The 18,698-nt window shown below is 36.3% G+C and overlaps 1 protein-coding gene across 1 annotated transcript in view; it reads left to right on the forward strand.

Moving 5' to 3' along the window:
- Cdh7 (cadherin 7) overlaps positions 1–18,698 on the forward strand; it is a 119,223-nt gene that overhangs the window by 17,745 nt on the left and 82,780 nt on the right. The gene's annotated exons all lie outside the window — the stretch shown is intronic.

Raw genomic sequence — 18,698 nt, forward strand, 5'->3', positions numbered from 1 at the left:
ATTTGTATATTTTGGATATCAGCCCTCTATCAGATGTGTGGTTGGTGAATAATTTACCCAGTCTATGGGCTTCTGTTTTGCCTTACTGATTGTGTCCTTAGCCTTACAGAAGCTTCTCAGTTTCAGGAGGTCTCATTTATCAATTGTTGATCTCAGTGTCTGTGCTACTGCTATAATGTTCAGGAAGCAATCTCCTGCTCCAATCAATTCAAGAGTATTTCCCACTTTGAATTTTAATAGTTTCAGTGTGGCTTGATTTATGTTGAGGTCTTTGATTTGTTTGGATTTATGTTTTGTGCATGGTAATTGAGATGGATCTATCTCCAGTCTTCTAAATTCCAGCAACCAGTTATGCCACCACCATTTGTTGAAGATTCTTTGTTTATTCCATCCTATAAATTTATCTTTTGGCCAAGAATCAAGTGCTTGTAGGTGTGTGGGTTAATATCAGGGTTTTCAACTCTATTCCATTGGACTAGCTGTCTATTTTCATGCCAATACCAAGCTGTTTCTATGACTATACATCTGAAATAGAGTTTCAAGTCAGGGATGGTGATGCCTCCAGAAGTTCCTTTATTGGACAGGGTTGTTTGGCTATCCTGGGTCTTTTTTTCTCCATATAAAGTAGAGAAATGTTCTTTCATGGCCTGTGAAGAATTGTGTTGGGATTTTGATGGGGACTGTGTTGAATCTGTAGATTGCTTTTGACAAGACTGCCATTTTTACTATATTGATCCTACCTATTCAAAAGCATGGGAGATCTTTCCATTTTCTGGTATGTTCTTTAATTTCTTTCTTTAGATAGTCAAAATTCTTATGGTACAGGTCTTTCACATTTTTGGTTAGTGTTACCCAAAGCCAAAGGTATTTTATGTTTTTTGCGGCAATTGTAAAGGGTGATGTTTCTCTGATTTTTTTCTCCACCAATGTTTCATCAATATATAGTAGGGCTACAGATAATTTTAGTTAATCTTGTATTCTGCCACTTTGTTGAAGGTGTTTATTAGTTGTAGGAGTTCCCTGGTAGAGTTTTTGGTTTACTTATGTAGACTATCATAGCATCTGCAAAATAGTGAAATTTTGACTTCTTCCTTTCTGATTTGTATCCCCTTGAACTCTTTTTGTTGTCTTATTGCTCTAACTACAACTTCACGGACAATATTGAAAAGGTTTGGAGAGAGTGTACAGCATTGCCTTGTCTCTGATTTTAGAGGAATTGCATTGAGTTTTTCTCCATTTAATTTGATGTTGGCTCGTGGCTTGCTGTATATTGCTTTTATTATTTTAAGGTATGTTCCTGTTATCCCTGATCTCTCCAAGAACTTTATGATGAAATGGTGCTGGATTTTGTCAAAGGCTTTTTCGGCATCTAGTAAGATATTCATGGGTTTATTTTCCTCAGTTTGTTTATATGGTGGATTACATTGATGGGTTTTCGTATATTGGACCATACTTCCATCCATGGGATGAAGCCACCTTGTTCATGGTGGAAGATTTCTCTGATATATTCTTGGATTCGATTTGGCAGTATTTTGTTGGGTATTTTTTCTTCAATGTTCATGAGGCATATTGGTCTGTAGTTCTCTTAGTTGTGTCTCTGTGTGGCTTGGGTATCAAGGTTATAGAAGCCTCCTAAAAAGAGTTTAGCAATGACCCTTCTGCTTCTATTGTGTGGAATACTCTGAGGAGCATTGGTGTTAGCTGTTCCCTGAATTTCAGGTAGAATTCTGCACTGAAGCTATATGGCCCTGGGCTTTTTTTCGGGGAGGGGGGTTGAAGAATGCTTTTATTTCTTTAGGGGTTATATGTCTATATGCTTATCTTTTCTTGATTTAATTTTGTTAGGTGAAATCTGTCCAGAAAATTGCCCATTTCCTTTAGATTCTTTGAATTTTGAGCAATACATGTTTTTGAAGTTTGACCTGAATGATTCTCTGTATTTCCTCTGTATCTGTTGTTATGGCCCCCTTTTCATACCTGATTTTATTAATTTGCATTTTTAGTCTCAGCCATTTGGTAAGTTTGGATCAAGTTTTGTCTATCTTGTTAATCTGCTCAAAGAACCAACACTTAGTTTCATTGATTCTTTGTATTTTTCTTCACTTTTCCATTTTATTGATTTCAGCCCTCAATTTGATTATTTCTTGCCATCTACTCCTCTGAGGTGTATTGGCTTATTTGTGTTCTAGAGCTTTCAGTTATGGAGGTAATTCTCTAGTGTGATTAATCTCCTGTTCCTTCATGTGGGTACTTAGTGCTATGAACTTTCCTGTTAACACTGCTTTCAAAGTCCCCCATAAGTTGGGGTATGCTGTGTCTGCATTCTCACTGAATTCTAGGAAATCTTTAATTTTTTTAAAAATTTATTCCTTGACTCAGAAATTGTGCAATTGGGCGTTAATTAATTTCCATGAGTTTGTAGGTTTTCTGCAATTTGTGTTGTTGTCGAATACTAACTTTAAACCATGGTGCTCTGATAAGATACAGGGGGTTATTTTAATTTTTTGGTACCTGTTGAGGTTTGCTCTGTTGCCTAGTATGTGGTCTATTTTAGAGAAAGTTCCATGTGGTGCTGAGAAGAAGGTATATTGTTTTGACTTTGGGTGGAATGTTCTATAGATGTCTGTTAAGCTCAATTGGCCCTAACTTCTATTAGTTCCTTTGTTTATTTGTTAAGTTTCTATCTGGTGTTCCTATCCACTGGTGAGAGTGGGGTTGTTGAAGTCTCCCACTATAAGTGTATGTGGTTTTATGTGTGATTTGAGTTTTAGTATTTTTTCTTTTATGAACCTGGCTGCCTTTGTATTTGGGGCATAAACATTCAGAATTGAGACTTTAACCTAATAGATTTTTCCTGTGATGAGTAATAAAGTGACCTCCTTCATCTCTTTTGATTGATTTTAGTTTAAAGTCCAATTTGTTGGATATTAGGATTGCTATCCCAGCTTGTTTTTTGGTTCATTTGATTGGAAAATCTTTTCCCAACCTTTAATTATTTGGTACTGTCTTTGAAGTTGAGGTGTTTTTCTTTTATGCAACAGAAGGATGGATTCTGTCTTCTTAACTATTCTGCTAACCTGTGTCTTTTTATGGGAGTGTTAAGACAATTAATATTGAGTGATATTAATGACCATTGATTGTTCATTCTGGTTTGTTTTGGATTTGGTAGTGGTGATGAAATTATGTGTGTGTTTCTATCCCTTTATTCTTTTGTCAGTTTGTAAAGTGCGATCATATATTGGCTATATTTTTCTTCTTGTAGATAACCTCTTTGGGTTGCAGTTTTCCTTCCAGAAATTTCTGTAGGCCTGGATTGGTGGATGTGCTTTGGTTGAATCTGGTTTTATCATGGTATATCTTGTTTTCTCCAATTATATTGCTAGAAAGCTTTGCTGGGTATAGTAGTCTGGGCTGGTATCCATGGTCTCTTAGTGTATGTGGAATATCTATCCAGGCTTTCAGACTTTCCATGGTATATCATGTGGAATTCTGATAGTTTTGCCTTTATATGTTTATATGTTACTCGACATATTTCCTTTGCTGCTCTTAATATTTTCTCTTTATACTGCATGTTTGAGGATTTGATCATTATGTGGCAAGGAGACCTTTTTTTGGGGGGGTCCAGTCTATTTGGTGTTCTGTAGGCTTCTTATACTTTCATTGCCATGGCTTTCTTTGGGTTGGGAAAGTTTTCTACTATGATTTTGTTGAATAAATTTTCTGTTCCTTTGAGTTGGATTTCTTCACCTTCTATAACTATTATTCTTAGGTTTGGTCTTTTCACAGTATCACATATTTCCTGGATATTTTGTGTTAGGGACTTGTTGGACTTAAGATTTTCTTTGGTTGATGAGTCTATTTCTCCTAGTGTATCTTCAACTCCTGAGAATCCCTCTTCCATCGCTTGTATTCTGTTGGCTATGCTTGATTCTGTAGTTTCTGATCATTTTTCCAGGTTTTCTATTTCCAGAATTCCCTCAGATGGTGCTTTCTTTATTATCTCTATTTCAGTTTTGAGGTCTTGTATTGTTTCCTAGAAAGATTTGTATTCTTTTTCAACTTTTTTTTATTTGAATTAGAAACAGGATTGTTCTACATAACAATCCCAGTTCCCTTCTCCCACCCATACACCCCTACCATCCCCCCCAACTAAACCCTATCTATCACATATCCTTTCTGTTCCCCCTGGATGGTGAGGCCTTCCATAGGGTGTCATCGGTGACTATTGTATCCTTTGGGATAGGGCCTAGGCTCACCACTGTGTGTCTTGGCTCAGGGAGAATTCCTCTGTATGGAATGGGCTCCCAAAGTCCACACCTATGCTAGGGATAAGTTCTGAACTTCTAAAGATGTCCCATAGATATCTGAGGTTTCCTCGAAGAATCCCATATTCCTGGGGTCTGGATAAGTCCCATGCTGGAATTCCAGCTATCAGTCTGGGGATCAAGTGTTCCCGGATGTTCAGGTCATCAGTTTCTGTGGGTTTCAACAGCCTGTCTGGACCCATGTGCTCTTCATTTGTCCTTCTCTGAATCTGTGTGCCAGTTCAGTACGGTGATTAGTTGTAGGTGTTGACTTCTACTTCCACCAACTCCTGGATGAAGGCTATAGGAAGGCATATTATTCAGTCATCAATCTCATAATCATGGGAGGGCATTTAAGGTAGCATCTCCTCTGTTGCTTAGATTGTTAGCTGGTGTCATCTTTGTAGATCTCCACATATTTCCCTAGTTCCTGATTTCTCTATAAACCAAAAATGTCTCCCTCTATTATGATATCTCCATTATTGTTATCATCTATTCTTCCCTTGACTCAAACTTTCTGCTCCCTCATGTCCTTTGCATCCCTCTTCTTCTCCCCTTTTCATTCTCCTAGCTCCCTCCCCCTTCTTCCCATGCTCCCAATTTGCTCAGAAGATCTTGACCCGGGAACCATGTTTGTTTGTCTTAGGGTCCTCCTTGTTTATTAGCTTCTTTGGCAGTGTGGATTGTAGGCTGGTAATCCTTTACTCTTGGTACATTCTGTTAACTTGCTCAGAATGGTTTCATTTAGATCCATCCATTTTCCTCCAAATTTCAAGATTCCATTGTTTTATTTTCCACTGAGTAGTACTCCATTGTGTAAATGTGCCACATTTTCTCTAACCATTATTTGGTTGAGGGGCATCTAGGTTGCTTCCAGTTTCTGGCTCTTACAAATAGTGCTGCTATGAACATCGTTGAACAGATGCCCTTTTTGTATGAATGTGCTTCTTTTGGGTATATGCCTAAGAGTGGAATTGCTGGATTTTGTGGTAGACTGTTTCCCATTTTCTTGAGGAGTCGCCATACTGATTTCTAAGTTGGCTGTACAAGTTGGCACTCCCACCAGCAGTGGAGAAGTGTTCCCCTTTCTCCACATCCTCTCCAACATGAACTGTCATTGGTGTTTTTGATTTTTTCCATTCTCACAGGAGTAAGATGGTATCTCAGAATTGTTTTGATTTGCATTTCCCTGATGGCTAAGGATGTTGAACACTTTCTTATGTGTCTTTCAGTCATTATAGATTTATCTGTTGAGAATTGTCTATTTAGTTCTGTACCCCACTTTTTAATTGGGTTGTTTGGTGTTTTGGAGACTAGCTTCTTGAGTTCTTTATATATTTTGTAGATAAGCCCCCTGTCAGATGTGGGGTTGGTGAATATTTTTTCCCAGTCTGTGTGCTGCCATTTTGTCTTGCTGTCTCCTTCACCTTACAGAATCTTCTCAGTTTCAGGAGGTCCCCTTTATCCTTGTTGATCTTAGTGTCTGTGTTACTGGTGTAATATTCAGGAATTGGTCTCCTTTACCAATTAATTCAAGTATATTTCCCAATTTGTCTTCTAATAGGTTCAGTGTAGCTGGATTTATGTTGAGATCTTTGATCCATTTTGACTTAAGTTTTGTGCAAGGTAATAGGCTTGGGTCTAACTGCAGTCTTCAAAATGTCTGGAACCAGTTATGCCAGCACCATTTGTTGAAGATGTTCTCTTTGTTCCATTGTATAAATTTGAATTGTTTATCAAAAATCAGGTGTTCAAAGGTATGTGGGTTAATATCAGAGTTTTCAACTATATTCCATTGGTCTACTTATCTATTTTTATGCCAATACCAAGCTGTTTTCAGGACTATAGCTCTGTAATAGAGCTTGAAGTCAGGGATGGTGATGCCTCTAGAAGTTCCTTTGTTGTATGGGGATATTTTGGCTAATCCTGGGTCATTTTTTCTCCATATAAGGTTGAGAATTGTTTTTTCAAGGTCTGTGAAGAATTTTGTTGGGATTTTGATGGGGACAGCATTGAATCTGTAGATTGCTTTTGGCAAGATTGCCATTTTTACTATGTTGATCCTACATACATAAGAGCATGGGAGATCTTTCCATTTTCTGGTATCTTCTTTAATTTCTTTCTTTAGATACTCAAAATTCTTATGGTACAGGTCTTTCACGTTTTTGCTTAGTGTTACCCCAAGGTGTTTTATGTTGTTTGTGGCAATTGTAAAGAGTGATGTTTCTCTGATTTCTTTCTCCACCATGTGTCATCGGTATATAGTAGGGCTACGGATTTTTTGAGTTAACCTTGCATCCTGCCATTTTGCTGAAGGTGTTTATCAGGTGTAGGAGTTCCCTGGTAGAGTTTTTCAGGTTACTTATGTAGACTATCATATCATCTGCAAATAGTGAATGTTTGACTTCTTCCTTTCCTATTTGTATTCACTTGATCTCCTTTTGTTGTCTTATTGCTCTAACTAGAAGTTCAAAGAAAATATTCAAGAGGTATGGAGAGAGTGGACATCCCTGTCTTGTCCCTGATTTCAGAGGAAATGGATTGAGTTTCTCTCCATTTTATTTGATGTTTATTGTTGGCTTGCTGTATATTGCTTTTATTGTGTAGTGGTATGTTCCTGTTATCCCTGATTTCTCCAAGACCTTTGTCATGAAGGAGTGTTGGATTTTGTCAAAGGCTTTTTTGGCATCTAGTGAGATGATCATGTGTTTTTTTTTCCCTCAATCTGTTTATATGGTGGGTTACATGGATGGATTTTCATATGTTGAAACATTCTTGCATCCCTGGAATGAAGCCTACTTTATCATTGTGAATGATTTCTCTGATGTATTCTTGTATTCGAATGCCAGTGTTTTATTGAGGATTTTTGTATCAATGTTCATGAGGAATATTGGTCTGTAGTTTTCTCTTTCTTAATTGTGTCTTTGTTTAGCTTGTATATCAAGTTTATTGTAGCCTTGTAAAAAGAGTTTGGCAATGTCCAATATGCTTCATTTGTGTGGAAAAAAAATTGAGGAGTATTGTTATTAGCACTTCTTTGAATTTCTGGTAGAATTCTGCAGTGTATCCATCTGGCCCTAGCTTTTTTTGGTTTTGAGACTTTTGATGACTGCTTCTATTTCCTTAGAAGGTATAGGTCTGTTTAAGTTGCTTATCTGTTCTTGATTCAATTCATGTAAGAGATACCTGTCCAGATAATTGTCCATTTCCTTTAAATTTTAAAATTTTGTGGAGTACAGATTTTCAAAGCATGATCTGAAGATTCTCTGCATTTCCTTAGTGTCTGAGGTTATGGTCCCCTTTTCATTTCTCATTTTGTTAATTTTCATGATCTCATCCTGCCTTTTAACCAAAAGTTTGGATAATGGTTTTTCTATCTTGTTGATTTTTTCGAAGAACCAACTCTTTGTTATATTGATTCTTTGAATTGTTTTCTTTGTTTTGACGTTATTGATTTCTGCCCTCAATTTGATTATTCCCTGGCATCTACTCCTCGGGGGTGAATTTGCTTCCATTTTTTCTAGAGCCTTCAGCTGTGATGTCAAATCTCTGGTGTGGCTATTCTCTAGTTTCTTCATGTGAGCACTTAGAGCTATGAACTTTCCGCTTAGTACTGCTTTCAAAGTGACCCATAAGTTTGGGTATGTTGTGTGAACATTTTCATTGAATTCTAGGAAGTCTTTCTTTATTTCTTCCTTGATCCAAGAATGTTATAATTGCATGTTGTTAAATTTCCATGAGTTGGTGGGTTTTCTGCACTTTGATTTGTTTTTGATTTCTAATTTTAAAGCATGGTGGTCTGATGACACACAGGGGATTATTCCATTTTTTTTTTGTACCTGTTGAGGTATGCTATGTTGCTGAGAATGTGGTCCCTTTTTGAGAAGGTTCCATGTGATGCTGAAAAGAAGGTATATTTTTTTGTGTTTGGATAGAAAGTTCTATAAATGTCTGTTAATCCCAATTGGGTCATAACTTCTGTTAGTTCCTTTGTCTCTTTGTTAAGTTTCTGTCTGGTGGTCCTGTACAGTGTTGAGAGTGGGGTGTTGAAGTCTCCCACTATAACTCTGTGAGGCCTTATTGTGATTTGAGTTTTAATGTTTCATTTATGAATGTTGGTGCCTTTGTATTTGGGGCATAGATGTTTAGAATTGAGACTTCTTCCTGATGGATTTTTACTGTGATGAATATGAAATGACATTCTTCATTTCTTTTGATTGATTTTAGTTTGAAATCTAACTTGTTAGATACTAGGATGGCTACCCCATCTAGTATCTTTGGTCCATTTGATTGGAGTTTCTTATCCCAACCCTTTACTCTGAGGCAATATCTGTCTTGAATTTGAGGTTTGTTTCTTGTATGCAGCAGAAGGATGCATTCTGTCTTTGTATCCAATCTGTTAACCTGTGTCTTTTTATAGGTGAGTTAAGACCATTAATATTGAGGGAAATTAAGGTCCATTGAGTCTTTATTCTTGTTTGTTTTTTATTTGTTTTTGGTACTGGTATTGTAAGTGGATTTACCCCACCTTTTATTTTGTGTTATTGTAGAATGGCATTATCTATTGCCTATGTTTATATGAGTTTAGTTAATTTCCTTAGGTTGGAGTTTTCCTTCCAGTACTTTCTGTAGGGCTAGATTAGTGGTTATATATTGCTTAAATCTAGTTTTGTCCTGGAATATTTTGTTTTCTCCATTTTTGGTGATTGAAAACTTTTCTGGTTTTAGCTAGTTTGGGCTGGCATCGGTCTTCTCTCAGAGTTGGTAGAATATCTATCCAGGTCCTTCTAGCTTTCAGAGTTTCCATGGAGAAGTATGGTGTAATTCTGATAGGTTAGCCTTTATTTGTTACTTGGCCTTTTTCCCTTGCTGCTCTTAATATTTTTTCTTTATTTGAATAAATGGAAACAGAATTTGTAATAATGATATAAAAATCTGTCTCATGTCATGCCCCCTCAGAGACATTTCTATTTATTACTATTTCCAAATAGTAGATTAATGACAGGATGTTGTTATCATCACACTGCTTCAACCAGTACTGGGTAGCTTAAGTTGAAATGATTTGAACTGGATGTCTGGCATAATCTCTGCATTTAAGTACTTGATCTCAGTTTGAAATACTCTTTGAGATGCTAAGGAGAAATGTCCCAAATGGAGGGAGCCTTTATGAGTTTAAAAACCCATTCCAGTTTGAGATTGAGATCCGTGCTTCATTTGTTGGTTTTAGATACAGGCTTTCAGACTCCTGCTCCTTGAACCATACCTCTGCTCTGACATCATGGACTGTTATCCCTCTATAACTGTAAACCCAAATAAATCCTTTTTTTATTAGCTGTCTTGGTCTTTTATTGCTATTGTAGGAAAATAATGGAGAAGACATCTGAACCTTGTAACCATAATGTGACAGAATGAAGCACAAAGGAAATAAATATTGTAAATCTCAGAAGACAAAAGAACAAATGGTGTTTATTAGATATTTAACTGATGCTAAGTGGAATTTTGAATTAGATTTTAGATAAATTGTAACTTCTATTATACTGTGTATTTTTTCCTTTTTTGTACTTCCATTAGAAATAAGATTCTTTTACATTTCAAACCCAGTTCCCTCTCCCTCTCCTTCCCCCTGCCCTCCAATGACCCCCTATCCCATCCCCTTTATGCTCCCCAGGGAGGATGAGGCCTTCCTTTGGGGGATCTTCAAAGTCTGTCACATCATTTGGAGAAGGACTTAAACCCTCCCCTTTGTCTAGGCTGACAGAGTATCACTCTGTGAAATGGCCTCCCAAAGTCCATTAGTATACTAGGGATAAATACCGATCCACTACCAGAAATCCCATAGATTAATCAGACCTCCAAACTGACATCCTCATTCCGGGGATCTGGAACAGTCCTATGCTGGTTTCCCAGCTACCAGTCTGGGGTCAATGAGCTCCCCCTTCTTCAGGCTGAGGGTTTCTCCAGCCTGGTCTTGACCCCTTTGTTCATTACTCCTCCTTCTCTGCAACTGGATTCCAGACTTCAGTTCAGTGTGGAGCTCTGCTTCTACTTCCATCTGCTACTGGAAGAAAGCTGTAGGGTGGCATATAAGGCAGACATCAATCTCATTATTGAAGAAGGGCATTTAAGGTAGCCTCTTTATTATTGCTTAGATTGTTACTTGGGGTCAACCTTGTCAATATGTGGACATTTCCCTAGTGCCAGATATCTCTTTAAACCTATAATGTCTCACTCTATTATGATATCTCTTTTCTTGCTCTCCTATATAATTCCCCTGACCCAATCTTTCTGGTATCTCATGTCCTCCCCTCCCCTCCAATTTTACCCTTCTCTTTCCCCTAATGCCCTCTCCCTTGTTCACATCCTGCCAATTAGCTCAGGAGATCTCCCTTTCCCCTTCTCCACGTGTGTCACTCTTAGGGTCAACCTTGTTTCCTAGCTTCTCTGATGTTGTGATTTCCTACAATAATTTGTAGGCTGGTAGTCCTTTACTCTATGTTTAAAATACATAAATGAGTGAGTAATACAGTTTTTTTTTTTCTTTTTGTTACTGGGTTAACTCATCAAGATGGTTATTTCTCGTTCCATCCATTTGCCTGGGAATTTCAAGATCCCATTGTTTTATTATTTATTTATTTTTGGTGAGTAGTACTCCATTGTGTAAATGCCCCACATTTTCTCTATCCAATCTTCAGTCGAGGGCCATCTAGGTTGCTCCCATTTTCTAGCTATTACAAATAATGCTGCTATGAATATGGTTGAATGCTTGTTGTATGAATGTACAAGTTTTGGGTATATGCCTAAGAGTGGAATTGCTGGATCTTGTGGTAGTCTGCTTCCCATTTTCCTGAGGTATCACCATACAGATTTCCAAAGTTACTGTAGGATTTTCCACTGCCACTAGCAGTGGAGCAGTGTTCCCCTTTCTCCACATCCTCTCCAGCATTAACTGTCATTGGTGCTTTTGATTTTAGTCATTTTGTCAGGAATAATTTGTTATCTCAGAGTTTTTTTGATTTGCATTTCCCTGATGGCTAAGGCTGTGAGAAGTTTGTTATGTGCTTTTCAGCCATTTTAGATTCCTCTATTTAGAATTCTCTATTCAGTTCTGTACACCAGTTTTTAATTGGATTAATTGTTGTTTTGGTGACTAGCTTCTTGAGATCTTTGTATATTTTGGAAATCAGCCCTCTGTCAGATTTTTTGGTTGGTGAATATATTTTCCTATTCTGTGGGCTTCCTTTTTGTTTTATTGACTGTGTCCTTTGACTTACAGAAGCTTCTCAGTTTCAGGAGGTCCCATTTATTTATTGTTGATCTCTGTGTCTATGCTAATATTGTTATGTTCAGGATGCCATCTCCTGTACCACTTTTTTCCATGTTGCCACCTATTTTTTCTTTTATTAGGTTTAGTGTGGTTGGATTTATGTTGCGGTCTTTGATCCATTTGGACTTAACTTTTGTGCATGGTGATAGATATGGATCTTTTTATAGTCTTTTATGTGCCAGTATGCAGTTATGCCAGCACCAATTGTTGAAGATGCTTTCTTTTTTCTATTGTATAATTTTAGCTTCTTGTCAAAGATCTGGTGTTCACAGGTGTGTGTATTAATATCAGGGTCATACTTTGAAAACCTGTACTCCATAAAATTTGAAAATATAAAGGAAATGGACAATTTTCTGGATAGATATTACTTACCAAATTTAAATCAAGAACATAAAAGCAATTTAAATAGAACTATAACCCCTATTGAAATGGAAGAAGTCATCAAAAGTGTCCCAACCAAAAAAATCCTAGGGCCAGATGGATTCAGTGCAGAATTCTACCAGAAATTTAAAAAATAGCTAATACCAATTTTTAAAGCATTCCATGCAATAGAAGCAGAAGGGACATTGCCAAACTCTTTTTATGAGTATTCAATAACCTTGGTATCCAAATCACACAAAGACACAAGTAAGAAAGAGAACTACAGACCAATATCCCTCATGAACATTGATGTAAAAATATTCAATAAAATACTGGCAAATCAAATCCAAGAAAGCATCAGAAAAATCATCCATAATGCACAAATTTTAAGAAATTACATATATAATAAAGCTCTCAGATTTTTATGCTTAGGTCATTTATTGTATTGGGATACAGTTTAAGGATATTTTGTATGTGTTCTTCACATGGAGTTTTAAATAAAAAGCTATTTTTTTTCTGATGAATCTTCTCGGCCAAATTGAAAACTCATATACAGAACTTAACATTAGTCATGATTTCCAAGTGCTCAGAAATTAAGAAATGTTACAAAAATAAATCTCTTACATTTTTAAGGATACAGAGTTTTTAACATGATATAGAAATTTGATTTGCCTTCTTGCATAGTGGTATGATCCTAAATTATAATTTCTGAATTTATTTTAAATTATGGCAAAATAGCATACCTAAAATTCTCTCTTCTCCATTGTGTTTGCATTGCTTGAAGTAAAATAATGTGCGTAGGGTGGTGACATACTCAGTCACTTACTTATTTGACTACATAAATCATTGTTAATCCCCTGAGTTTTGTACTGAGTGTTAGGTTGTCCAATTTTAGATAACATCAGGACACTAGACACTTGGACTCATAGCTCTTTTTATATTTCTTGCTGTATAAAAAAATACAAATTGATTTAAGTTATTCTGAATCTCTTGAGGGATTGTTAGGGTGTTGCTGTAGTGTTCAATGTAGGCCTCTTGAATCCCACTTCCATGGAATATGGATAATAGATTATAGTCCTTATATCTGATTCACATTGAGAAAGAAGCAACAAATTATCCTGCAATGCAATAAGTATGGTTGTTAAAATTATCAGAAAACTTACTAAATTTTGAAAGTCAAACATCATTTTATCAGCTATAGCTACAAAGCTAAATCTAGCTTTGTGAAGACCAGTATTAATGAAGCAATAGTCTTATTCATTCTCAATTGTCCTGTTCCCCTTCCCTTGCATTTACACAGTGATGAATGATATCCTCCTGCTTCTAGTTGGTCCTAGTGGTCTCATACTAGCATCAGAAATTCTCATGTGTGAAAAGACAGAACAACAATAGCTAGTCTCTCCAAGAAAAATCAGATAACTTCTTAAAGATGGCCCACCATGTCCCACCTAATCACTGAATTTGTCATCTGGTGGTGGCCAAGTGCCCTTTGTACACTTTCAACTTCTTTCTATTCTTTACTAAGTCCACCACAATGGTTTGTGAAGAATTTTATTCTTAGGCCATTAAACATTGTAGTCAAAATTGGGAGAAATTCAAGAAATGAAGGTCAGTAGAGCTACAGACACATGGGAAGGAAGCAGAGCATTCAGAAGAGATTTATACATTTAAACATTTATCTCTGTATGCTGTTGCTTACAGGATCAAACACCTTTCAAGATTCATGTCTCCAAAATTGGGCCATGAGTCTGTTAATCTTCATACCTGCTATATTTTGGATGAGATAATTTCCAGTCTCACAGAAAATTCTGTCCCAGGAACTTGTTTTTTTTTTCTTCTTCATTTAGGAAAATTTGAAATTTATTTAAGCTACCCCAGTGATTTTTTTTATTCAAGGATTCTTTTTTAAAAAATATTAGCACTGTATTTCCAAAATTCTATAGATATATTTATTTTTTTCCTTTGACATTTAGTTAATGAACCTGTTTCATTTCATGTCTTTCAAAATGAGATCAATGCAATAGAATCTTTTTCTTCAGATGCACTGTAGCATCCTTCTTCATTTAATAGATCATTGGTTAGTGTCTTGTATGTATAATAGTTTGATACAGACAAATGAGAATAATGTGACCCATAGAGAAACATCTGGAAGGTTTAGCTAGTTTTATCAAGTCTAGACAGTTTTTCTTCTTTTGTTGCATGAAGACACCTAAATTAGTGATAACATTCTATTTATTGAACATATAGATTATGTTGGATATCTAGTTAACAGAAATTTTATATTAGAAGAACTATGGGGGTTCAGTATAAATGAGCATGCATACATGCATAAGAGTTGGACTTGAGTTAGTTACAGTTCACTAAAAGGCATCTTCTAAATGGATGGGCAATACTAATTATGTTAATGCAGCAGGGGCTTTTTCAACAAGCTGTCGTGAATGAAACAACACACATTTTGAAAATGAGTGAAAGGTGAGGCTGGGTAGACATTACACAGACAGAATTGTCTGATATTTACAAAATATTCAGAAACATTGATGAAAAATAATCAAAATTAATTTACATGTGGAAAAGAACAAAACATTGAGGAAGAGATTCAATACATTAATGTTATATTCAACTTGAAAAAGTTGGATTCTCAGCAAAAATATTCCTACAATCTCCATGAAACATTGAGCCACCACCAGAGGGATCATCGGTAACCTCTGCCAAGTTTCTGTGTTTACTCATCCCTGAATTCTATAAGAATCAGTCTTTCTGATCAAAGGTGAGATGGATCCATATATCAGTAGTGATTTTTGCTCCTCAGCACATCAGGAATGCATAATACCAATATATACATTTATGAAGGGAGTAAAATGATTGTACTTTCCTAAGGAAAATTGCATCTGACAATTAGTATAGACACTGAGATAGTGTTAAATGTGTGATAGTATTAAATCAAGGGATGAATGAGGACATTTATATTCAATTAAGTAAAACTTTTAAAACTTGAACTAATATACTAAAGTTATAAATATTTAATAGTTACTTATATGTAACATTACACTGACTGAGCCATCTGTATACACGAATGCAGCAACAAGTAATGAAAAATCATAAATTTGCAAAGGTGCTAGGAGGGAAGAGCGTGGGGAGAAAAGGGAAGGAAGAAATGATGTATTTAAATCATAATCTCAAAAATAAGATAAATATTTTTTTAAAATAGAGGAGTGTAGTTCAGAGAAAATGGATGGAACAATGAAAAATACAAACAAGATATGGCAGAGAAAGTGAGGAGTAATTTTCATTAATAGATAATGGTACCACAGTAGATTGTTAACAAACATATTTTCAAAGATGTTTACTGGTCATATCCACACACCACTACTTCCCTCCCACTCCTAGTATCACTAACCCTCTCTCCCAAATGCTTGTCTTTTTCCTTCCTTCCTTCCTTCCTTCCTTCCTTCCTTCCTTTCTTTCTTTCTTTTTCTTTCTTTCTTTTTACTATTATTAAACTTAGAATCCTCTTAATGTTTCTTATATGAACAGGAAAGTATAAATACATGAAATTTTAAAAAATAAAAAAGTGAAAATATAATAAAAATTCATAGAAAACAGACATATACACAGAGACAAATACTGTGTATGTGTGTGTATGTGTGTGTGTGTGTGTGTGTGTGTGTGTGTGTGTGTGTGTGGTGTGAATCACTATACAGGTACTTGTCAAATTAAGAATGACAGAATGGTATTTTCTGAGCTGGAAAATTGTTGTAATATGTATTATCTGATAACATGATTCCATATTATATTATATATTAATTAGATAGGATATATATATAATATATATATATATATATATCTTGTTCAGTCTTTGTGAGTTTGCCTGTATGTTTATGATCTCAAGGGTGACTGCATGGTAATAGACAGTCAGTTTAGTGACTCTTTCCTGCCAGGAAGACCAATTATCTAGCTCTCACAATTTTCTAGTATCCCATACTTCTATTTCTAGAGTTAAGGTGTTGTGATATTTCCTCCTATCATTTTTATATGCCTATTGCTGAAGTCACTGTTCAGGTCTTAATTAAGCAGCCATATTAGTAAAACTTCATGCATATAGTCACTTTGATGTTTCTAGGAGACATAGCTTAACAGGAAACTTCCTGTCCCTATTGTTATTATAATCGATCTTTCTGCCCCTGTGCCTTTTCTGAAATAATCCCTGAGTTTAGGTGGCGGAGTCCACAATATTACATAGTAGATCAATACTAGATCAACACTAATATTAAGAAGGCCAAATATATATATATATATATATATATATTATATATATTGTGTGTGTGTGTGTGTGTGTGTGTGTGTGTGTGTGTGTGTGTGTGTATGTGTGTGTGTGTGTGTGTGTGTGGTGTAAATCACTATACTGGTACTTGTCAAATTAAGAATTGCAGAATGGTATTTCCTGAGCTGAATTAGATTAACAGTTGAGAGCATGTGCTTCTCTTATAGAAGACTCAGGTTTGGTTTCAAAGCAGGTATTTCATGATGCAAAGCTTTCTTTATATACATCACCTGGGGAACAAAAACATTTTTCTGTTTTCTATGGGCACCTACACTCATGTGCACACACAGATACACACACACACACACACACACACACACACACACACACACACACACACGAAAGTGAAACTTTAAGAATGCTGTTGGATATTTGGTTGTTTTTTGTAATTTATTTAAATTAGAAACAATTTTATTTTACATATCAATCCCAGTTCCCTCTCCCTCCCATCCTACCATGTCCACCACCAATGACAGCATCCCACCCCATCCATTCCCCAGGCAGGGTGAGTCCTTTCATGGGGCATCATCAATGTCTGTCATATCATTTGGGGTTGGGCCTAGGTTGGGATAGTAGCCCTCCATGGGAAATGGGTTCCCAAATTCCATTTGTGCACTATGGATTCAAACTTGTTCCAAACTGAATAAATACTGACTGAGGTCTGTTAGACTGTCCAGGACTCCTAACTGACACCCACACTCAGAAGGCTTAGTTCAGTTCAATTCTGGTTCCCCAGTTTTATGACTGGGGTCTGTATCCTCCCACTTGTTCAAGTCAGGTGTTTCTGTAGGTTTCTCCACCATGGTCTTGACCCCTTTGCCGATCCCTCCTTCCTCTCTACAATGGGATTTCAGGAGTATGGCTTAGTGTTTAGCTGTGGATGTCTGCTTCTGCTTCCATCAACTATTGAATAATGCTCTAGGATGGCATTTAAGGTGCTCATCAATCTCATAAGGGAAGGGCATTTAAGGCAGCCTCTCCACTTTTGCTTACATTCTTATTTGTGTGCATCATGGTGGATCTCTGAACATTTCCCTAGTGACAGATTTCTATTTAAACATTTAATGGCTCTCTCTTTGATGGTAACTCCTTTCTTGCTCTCCTCTACTGTCTCAGATTTTCTAATCCCTCATGTCCTCCTCCCCCCTTCTCTTTCCTCTACCTCCCTCCCCCTGCCAATTTGCTCAGGAGTGTTGTTACTTTCTCCTTCTTCTTAGGGGGGCATTATGTCTCTCTTAGGTTCCTCCTTGTTTCCTAGCTTATCTGGTAGTGTGGATTGTAGGCTGTTGCTCCTTTCCTCTATGTCTAAAATCCATATGCAAGTGAGTACATATCATGTTTGTTTTTCTGTGACTGGGTTGCCTCACTCAGAATGGTTTATTCTACTTCCATTCATTTGCCTGTAAATTTCAAGATTTCATTTTTTCCCAGCTGAGTAGTACTCCACTATGTCTATGTACCACATTTTCTTTTTCATTCTTCCATTGAGGAGCATCTAGGTTGATTCCAGGTTCTGGCTATTACAAATAATGCTGCTATGAACATATTTAAACAGAGGTCTTTGTAGTAAGAATATGCATCCTTTGCATATATGCCAACAGTAGTGTTGATGGATCTTGAGGTAGACTGATTTCCATTTTCCTGAGAAAAAATCATACTGATTTCCAAAGTGGCTGTATAAGTTTGCACTCCCACCAGTATTGGAGGTATGTAATGCAACATTTGTCTTCTTTGCTGAGTATTCTTTTTCACAAGAAAGGATACCCACATAAAATTTTCTACCTCTTAAGATTTTCATAGTATACCAATATTTATAGTTTATGTGACTTAATATCCAACATTGGTCATTGCTGTTTAACCAAAGTAGCCTATATTAATCTTGCATAACATAATGTAGTTTTTAAGAACAAATGGTTGTTGAGTTTGGTAATTACCACAATCCAGTCATGATATCAACTGAGAGGAAGTTGTTAGTGATAGGAAAAAAGTAATTTTGTTTGTTTGGTTTGGTTTTTTAAGACTTAGTTTCTCTGTGTAGCTTTGGAGCCTATCCTGGCACTCGCTCTGTAGTCCAGGCCAGCTTTGAACTCAAAGAGATCTGCCTACCTCTGCCTCATGACTGCTGGGATTAACGGTGTGATCCAGCAAAAGTAATATTCTTTTTCCTTGAGGAATTGTATGTTATTATGTGTGTCAGGAAGGAAAGGGGAAGACAAGAAATACTGATATCATTGTAATAATGAGGAAAGAAACAGTATTAATTATCTGTCTTTAAACTCTTGCAATATTACTCATGGAGATTAATCAACATAATAATGTAAAATGTAGCATCAGAGCTCGGGTGAATTTCATTTTTAAGAGTATTTATTGCATGTTTCTTGTGCCGATC

The sequence above is a fragment of the Cricetulus griseus genome, chromosome 5, assembly GCF_003668045.3.
Source record: "Cricetulus griseus strain 17A/GY chromosome 5, alternate assembly CriGri-PICRH-1.0, whole genome shotgun sequence".
In the NCBI taxonomy this organism is placed as follows: domain Eukaryota; kingdom Metazoa; phylum Chordata; class Mammalia; order Rodentia; family Cricetidae; genus Cricetulus; species Cricetulus griseus.